The sequence below is a fragment of the Drosophila navojoa genome, chromosome 4 (assembly GCF_054131105.1).
Source record: "Drosophila navojoa isolate 15081-1374.11 chromosome 4, UAZ_NAV_1.0, whole genome shotgun sequence".
Taxonomy (NCBI): Eukaryota; Metazoa; Arthropoda; class Insecta; order Diptera; family Drosophilidae; genus Drosophila; species Drosophila navojoa.
Window position 1 is genome coordinate 20,161,027 of NC_142892.1, and position 9,269 is coordinate 20,170,295.

A 9,269-nucleotide genomic window follows, 5' to 3' on the forward strand; every position below is an offset into this window, starting at 1 on the left:
TACTCGATGTATATTTATTTTTATTGTAAATGATACAAAAATATATATATATTATATAATATATAAATAGTATATAATAAATATACAATATAAATAATATATAAACAGTTATTCATAAATTTATTCAAATTTATTATTATATTTCTTTATTTATTTATTTACTTTTTTTGCATTTAATAATATCTGAAAAGCGGGCATAATAAGACCTTAACAAAACTTTTATTTAAACTGGTACATAAATATTATATATACTAATCTCAAATTACTATACTCATATACAATATTGCCGTCCCTTCCTCTATTTTTAAGTATTCCAAAAAATTAGCTGCTCTACAGATTTAAATGTGCAATTTATACTCAGTTAAGCTCTTTTCTTCAACATGTATTTCAAATTTTGTATTGCGATTATTTATAATGTTAATTTGTATATATTTCACATCCTAATTTTGCCTCAATGAAAAATATATATTTTCCGCAGTAAGCCATTAAAATATAATTGCTTCAAATATATATAAATTCATAGCTTATAAATCAATTAGGTCTTATAGCATGGGAAAATAGGTAAGCACATGGTTACATACACATAACACACACAGATGCATACACCTGCATATATATGAATTTAAAGGTAGTTTCAATGTGCTTATGTAACTAATTAATATATTGAGAAAAAAGAAATTTCTGGTGCTCAATAAATAATTCAATTGATTAGTCAATCAATTTAATGACAAAAAAAAAAAGATTTTTTTGTTTGCATTTAATTTATATTATTACATAACAAAAATGATAAAAAAAAATAAGATAAATATAAACTTATTCATAATATATAAAACATAATGCCAGTTTTTTATGCCTTGATTAAAAACATAGGCACTCATTTTTTTGTACTATCTGCGATTACGTACATACATACATATATAATACTATATACAACACGCTTTCTCATGGCCATTCGAAATGCTTTGAATATTGGCATCGTTTGATCGCTGATGGATAACAAGTTGACAGGAACAGCACACAAATGGGCCCCTACGCCAGTTGGATGGTATCAATGCCAGGAGAATTGTTGAGGCGAAAGCGCAGTACCTAATATTGGATGACATGGAGTGGCGGAACGCACGGAGCAGAGACAGAAGCGGGCAATTTGATGCCCGCACAAATGCACTCGGAAGCGGAACAGGAAGAGGAAGAGGCAGCGGCAGCGGCAGCGCTGTGACGCAGGCTGCGATGTTTTCAGAAACGGACTGAAATTCGCTTCCCTCTGCCAGCAGACCAGCAGCAGAAGCAGCAGCAGCCGTCAGCCGACAGCCGACAGCAGGCAGAAGGCAGAAGGCAGCCTGGGATATTGAGTGGTTGATTGCCCTAATGAACGACTCAACGCCGACAAGTTGTTAGTGGTAAGGACATTCTCTCCGGCTGCCAAGGACATTTTGCCCGCCCGCCAGCTGTCGCCGACGCATTTGTCGCATTCCATTCCCAGTCCCACTCCCGCTCGCGCTAGTCCCCCTAGTCCCCCTTTCACCAGCCTTTCGTATTCCTATTCGCAGATGCCGTTGTCCGGAATCGCTGATTTGTGATGGTTTTACGTCTTTATATACACATGAATATATTTCTATGCTTGTATTTAAGAGCCGCGTGATTAATGGTATTTGATAAGCTTGCAAAAAAAAAGGCAGAGCATATTTGATGCTAAGAAAATCGTGAAAATATATAGAAAATATGATCCATTTGGTATGTCGAATATAAAATACCCTTACAGACATAAGTCTATAAGTTTAATATATATCTGTATGTATATATTATATATTAGAGTAGTACAATTTTATATGATTTCACTGCTGGTTTCTGATTACTGCTAATGAATTTTGATAATCTGTAATTAAAAGTAAACGTAATGAGAAAGTAGACGTGGAAGTGGAAATAGAAGATGAAAGACCACTGCTACAACTCTATATACACATAATGCTTTAATAGGATTTCATATTTAACAGAGTAAAGCAGCTTAATTGCTAAAAATCTTGATTAAATCTTGAAAAGCAAGCAAATTATGGGATAAAATATATAATAATAAATTGTACAATAAAGAAATATAATAATAAATATGCATATGTATGTATATATAATAATATATTTAATATAATGTAAATATTTAATATACTTACATGTATGATATAACTATATTTATGATTTATATTTACAATTATGATTATATATTCCAAATATAAAATATAATGAAGATAATTATAAAAATTATATTTTCATAATTCTATCTTTAATTATCGGCAAGGTCTAGCCTCTGTATGCAAGTAAGTCTATTTTGATACAGAAGTTCAAATATCAACCTGTCTACTCATAGCGGTTAGCAAATGCTACATTTATGCATTGCCCAACATTACGATAGTATAATATTCACTAGAAGAGTCTTTAAAAGTAATATGCAAGCCGCAAACCCGTTTTACTTAAATGCTTGACGAAGGGTCATTGAACTTTGCCTTCGGGCAAGACATTGTCTTAAGCCATTAGCTGAAGCAACGCAATTTTATTTGGGACAAGCTCAATTGATACGACTTCTTAGCTCGCGCGCATCTTACGAAATATTTTCTTTAAAAGCGATTAAATGCCATCCTTGTTGTGCAAATTTGCTTAAAAAAAATAAGAAGAAGAAGAAGAAGAAAAAGGATAAGAAGAAGCAGCAGGAAAAACGCACATTGCGTGAAGTTCGAGTTGAGAAGTGAAATTCAATATGTGGATTTAGATGTGTGCCATGGGCTATGCTTAATTAGGTTTCTTGCGTTTCGTTTCGTTTCGCTAAAGGTTGGGCATAATTAGAGCCCGAGGACTTGAGCTGATTTGGTACCCAGGGCGGCATCCAGGCAATAGAACATTCCCAGCCAGAGTCAAAATGTTGGCCCAAGAGGTCGTCCGTGTGCGAGCGCGCTTTTCTTTTCTTCCGTTAGGGTCGAATGCGAGTCGAAATCAAATTATTTTAATGATACACAAATTGATACTTTGAGACAAAATAACAAACCAAATGAAAATTGCTGCCAGCATTTTCGACTACTTTTACTTTTTTATCGTGTTGCAGCGTTGGTAGCCACGGGATACGTAGGGACAGCAGAGATAACAGAGTGAGAGAGAGTGTGAGAGAGAGAGAGGGAGGGAGGGAGGCAGGTAGAGATGCAAATAGATGGAGAGAGATTTCCAAGAAAGCAACGCTGCGATGAAAATTAAGTGAAAATTGGATTCTCTAAATTTTGTTCCATTCTCTTCTCTTTTTTTTCGTTGTTTGTTTTTGTTTTCTTTTTGCTCATTTTCATTTTTGGGCAAATTGAGTTGAGGATGGGTCGAGTGGAGTGTTTAATACCTGAAGCGTGTGCAATTGCTATTATTATGCAAATTTCCCTTTTCCTTTTCTTCATTGCATGCGTGTTTTTCCCGGCGCTCGCCCTGTCAGTCGCAATTTAAATAAGCGCAACAAAAGGTTCGCACAATAATGAGAGACAATTGAAATGTCAATAATATGCAATTGTCTGCACTGATAGGGTCTTAGGGTAGAAATTCATTTACCAGCACGAACAAACAACAGAAGGAAGATTTTACCAAAAGAACTCAAAACAAAAGCTGATGGAGATTTGGAGGATTTTATGACTGGAATTAAGGGTTGTTGCTTAGGGTTGTCTCAACGCCAGAATTAAAAGAATTCGAATTGAAAACGCAGCGTATAGCTTGACAAAGCGGGATTCAATTTGCAATGCATGTTAAATATTTTACTGTGACTTTTTGATGGAACAGCGCCTATCAGTCTGCGGATAAATTTGCCATGCATGTTACCAAGCTGCGTGTCAATTATTTTATGTCTAATGGAACCAACGCTTCCATAATACATATATCTTTATATCATGCGGGTAAAGCTGCAATGCATGCTAAGATTTTATAATGAACTTTTAGTCGGGTATTTACTTCCTGCTATTGCCTGCAGCTGCAGCAACATGTGAGGTACATGAATATATTAGTACATCATGCGGGTAAACTTGCAATGCATGTTAAAATTTGCCTGTTACCTACACCTGATTCTCTTATTTCCTGTGATAACATGTCTATCACATGTTTATGTAAGTTTATCATGTGGGTAAGCCTCCAAGGCATGTTGAGCTGAAAACTAACCTTAACTCCACTCTCATACCTTCGTCTTAAGTTTTGCGTACACATGCAGAAATTTACGCCTCTATAGGTACACGAGAATAATATGTATGTATATCAGGAATTCGTTTTTGCCTCGCAGCTAAACAAATTCCTAATGATAACAGTTTAAAGTTACAAACTTTGCCAAAGCACGCACATACATACATTAACTAAATGTCTTAGATGAATTCGAAAAGTTGTTGTTGTTGCGCTTCAGGTCAGAGTGAGTTGTCTTGGGCAAATGAATGCTAGCCATAGATATGCCAGATCTACAGGTTCTGTAAGCCAACTGCAAACAAACAAACTGGCAAACAAACAGGCAAACAAACTGGCATACAACAATAACATCACAATGGTTCACTGGATGCATAAAATCTTGACCAAAGGCAAGAGTAAAGCAAACATGTTCAGCTGGGAGGTGGTTGGAGATGGCTGGTGGTTGAGAGTGGGTAGGCTGGAGTCGTGTTTATCGTGAGCCACAAGGCATTAATTACGTATACGCAACATTGACCGCAACCGAGCAAACGATTGTAACAGCCGCCAGTTCGTCATGTTGAGGGCTTTGGGGCGGGCTGGGCTCTCGCTCGGTTAACTCTTGGGGCATCACATGCAGGTAAATTACAGGATGAGCACAGGCGGTGACTTTTTGAATGCCCAAGCTTCGCTTTAATTAAGTAAGCGAATCGATATCGGGGTGGCTACGTCCATGCACGCATGTACATGCATACGCATACATGTAAATCAGACATACTCGTACATAAGCAAATAAGAAAATTCCGCATTGAGTTTCCTGCGTTGAGAACAACGTGAATAAAAGGCGATTAAAATATACGTATTTAATTTTAATTTGGAATTTACGCGTGCATTTCCTGTAACATTCAATATGTACTTAAAAGGATATGTAAATTTTATATGGGAATAATAAATGTATATTAAATGTACATTTCATATGTGTATATCAATCATATGTATAAAGTGAAAAATTATGGAAAGAAACTCTCTTAATCAAGGTTTTCTTTCAGTAGAGTTGCTGACTTTATGAGAATCGTATAGCAAGGCAGTGGAAACGAAACAACGTTACTACATGTTTATTAGTATATGGAAATTTAGATACAAGTAATACATACACAAACATACACATGTAAGACCATACAAACATGCATATATATCAATATCTATACACACACAAACATATATCAATACGCACCTACAAAAAAATAATAATATTCATCAATTCCCCTCACTTTACAGATGGAATTCTGATTTATTAGGGAAAGTAATTACATATCTTACAAGTAATTGCTAACAGGCTGTGCAAGGTAAAATCACCTTCGATGACTGTGGGATATGAAAAACTTTCGGTAAATATGAATGAATGCTGTTTATTTTTTTTTTTGCTTTTTCTTGGGCTGAAAGCTCAAGCTGGGTCAAACGGAAGCGGAAGTCAATTTTTGTGTTATAGAAATTGAAATGAAAATGAAATGTCAAGAAAATGAAGCCAGGCCAACAAAATGAGAAAAGTTTGTTGCGAGCATAAAAGAAAACGTTGCAAATACATACATTGAGCCGAAGATATACAATATGTGTCCATATCTCTCCATATAGATGTAGTGTATATGTATGTGTGTGCGTGTGTGTGTGTGTGTAAGCACAGCTAGCTAACTAAATACATAGTTGAGTTTTATGGCTGCCAGAAGCAGAAAACTAAAGGCAGAGCACAAGGTCGCTCTTCAAACTCAAATTGCTGCCTTTTTGTTTGACATTATCGAAGGATGTGGCATGATGTTGTTGTTGTTGTTCTTCAGGTCCTTCGTTTGCTTTGCCAGCAGTAAAAGATACTGAAGGTACATATCGTATTATAAAAGAAATAAAAGCACTTTTGTCCCAGCATCCATGCGGGCTATGTAAACAACAACAATGAGCGACCCAAAACGCGCTTTGATCTGCCGCTGCCTGGACTCATCGGAGCCCCAGAGAGATGAGATGTGCGCTGCGAGGGCGGAGCTGAGAGCTGAGAGACGCTGTTCACTGCCTCCGTGTTGGTGGCGCTGCTGCTGCATAACGCGGACATTGAACTGTCAGTGTATGGCCCATTGTTGCCTCGTGTCTCGTGCCTTCTGCTGGACAGCCAAGTTACTCAATTACCCCAAGTGTCCAGTCGAGCTTATCAGCATTGGCACAGGGACCACCTCGCTACTCGGCTGCTCCCTGCTCCCAGCTCTGTGCTTGGCCATTTTATGGTGCATCCTGTATAGCTGGAGAGAGCACCCGCCAGGATTCGCTTTGTAGCTCGCTTTGATTAAATGTCAAAACAATTGTGCGCTGCAGCATAATCAAAGCGCTGCTTGCGTAATTGCTCAATGAAGCGGAAGTGGCTCGAATACGAAACGCGGGAGCACAAAAAAGATTTGTATATATATAGAAATAAATAAAAAATAAGACAAATGCGCGCCAGTCAAGAGTAAGAGATACCCTGTTTGCACACGTAGCTATAGGAGATAATTTAGCAAAATTTAAAATTTAGAAATATTAGAATTAGAAATATTATATTGAAAAAATCACTCAAATACTTGCATGTAAATTATTGAAAGTCTGAGAAACAATAGACCTTAGCAAAGATATACACATTCAAAAATAAATGCATTGAGAAAAAAAAAAAACACAATAATAATCAAATAAATAACAACAAAAATAAACAAAATATAAATAATTTATTTCAACAAAAAAAAAAAAAAAAAAAAAAAAAAAAAATATATATAGATATATAGATAGATATATATATAGATATATATATATATAGATATATATATATATATATATATATATATATATATATATATATATATATATGTATATATATATATATATATTAAACAAATAAATAAAATATAAAAAAAATATAAAAATAGATGTACATTTTTATGAAAACTTGAGAACAACAACAATGATATGCACATAAACTTTAGTCTAAAAAATTAATAAAAATAAATAAACACATTAAAAATATAATAGTTATTAGTTTTTTATTTTTATTTTATTTTTGTTTAAAATGTATTGACAAAACTAAAGTCAAGTAAAACTGCAATTAAATGCCTACAAAAAGTACAGGAATTTATTAAAATAGTATCACCAACCCGATGGGGGTATTTTATTTGTCAGTCCCATTTCCCACAAATATAAACAAAAATATTAATTTATTTTCTCGTTTATTATGATCATTTACTCATTAAAAATCGATATTTATTTAAATTATTTATTTGAGCAATAACTAAAAGTATATAAATATGATCTGGATATGGAATGAATTTTAATATTATTCATGAAGTATCGGCAAAAAAGAAAAGTTTAGATTCGTTAGAAATATTTTATGGTATATATTTCTCGGAGTTATTTTATGACCGCCCCATATGTCTTTTCTGATATGGATATATAAATCTTTATGAGATATATTAATCTTTTCTAGGAGCAAGCCTTTAGTTAATGCATTATATTCAAACTAAGTAGTTTAAATTAATTTTTGACATCTAAAGTTTTTGACTATGTCTTAAGCTTTATTAATATTTGTTAGCACAGGAATGCCTGCTTTGTCATTTTCCTAAATAGGGTATTAAGCCAGGGTGCATATCGACAACTAAAGGCAACAGCTACTAGTTAAATTTGTGTTTCGCAACTGAGTGGTAATCGACACTGTTCAGAGCGACAGCTCAGATGCCAATGTGCTACTGTTTAAGCAAATTTGGCATAAACTTGACTTAAAGACTGCAGACAGAACATTAAAGGGCCCAAAATTCAAAAGTATATATTTCGAGAGTTTCAAGTCTGAAATGATGAATTCGGCAAATGTTGCCTCAAAGGCATTTGTTTAATTCTATGTGAATAATTACAAGGAAAGGCAACAAATTATTAATCTCCGAAGATAAATAGATAAGAGTAATCTCAAGTAATTACAAAAGCTGAAACAAAAAACTTTTGGTTTGAACACGCAGAGAGAGAGAGAGAGAGAGAGAAGAAGAGAGAGCGAAGGTTGTGTTCAGTTCTTAATTTGATTTCTCAATTTTTGAATTGAAAAATTGTTGAGCGGAAAAATGCAGACAGAAATATTCGGGTAAACAATAAAACAGAAATTGTTAAATATTGCCTCCTCCTCAAAAAAAAAAAAAATTATTCATAAATATTCAAATGAAAAACCTCATGCTGCTACAAACGCAGGCGGAATCTGCGCCAGGACAAGCCAAGTCAAATCAAATTATGGATAATTTATACATACAATTTCCACTGGACTGATGCCGTTACTACTGCTGTGGCTGCTTCTGCTGCTGCTCCGGGTTCAGTCAGCTGCTGCTTCAGCTCCAACGCCAGGTCCTGCAGGATCGCCAAGGCAGGACGAAAGGAGCTGCGGCCGCCGCGACGGAAACTGGCCGACTTTGGCTTCACTTCTGCCGCTTGATTGAAACTCATTTATCATCATAAATTAGTGCGGCAGAGGGGGGCCAAATGGTGGGCGGGGCACAAGGAATGTGCCACGAAATCAGGGAAGAGATTCATCATGCGCCTGACTGTGGGCGTGGCCGTCAGCTGGACAACTGGGCAGCAGGCATGTAATCCAGCTCAGATTGAAAATTAATGAGGTCATCATGCTGCACACACACACACACACATACGCACATATACACACTCCGATTTCTTAGCTGTAAAATCAGCAACTACAAAATTATTCACAATTTTCATTTTTTTTTTTACATCTTTTCTATTGTTGATTTTTTACCATAAACAGTTGAGCAGGAAGCAAAACGCCTATCCACTGTCTTTCATACGCACAGTGGAAGAAGTCAGTGCTAATGACTTGACTGATAGCAGCATAGGGTATATTTGACTAGCAGTTCGCATATGCAACACGGATTATTAAGTGTAGGAAGAAATGCTGAAAAACTTTTTGTATTGTTTCTTATAAGAATTTATGGGCATAAATCATATGATCGAAGAGAAGAGAAAAGAAGAGAAGATTTATATAGACGTAAAGCTGGAATATTCTTCGTAAATTTGTAGAAAAGCACAGCATAAGGAAGGCTTCAATACTTATTATAATA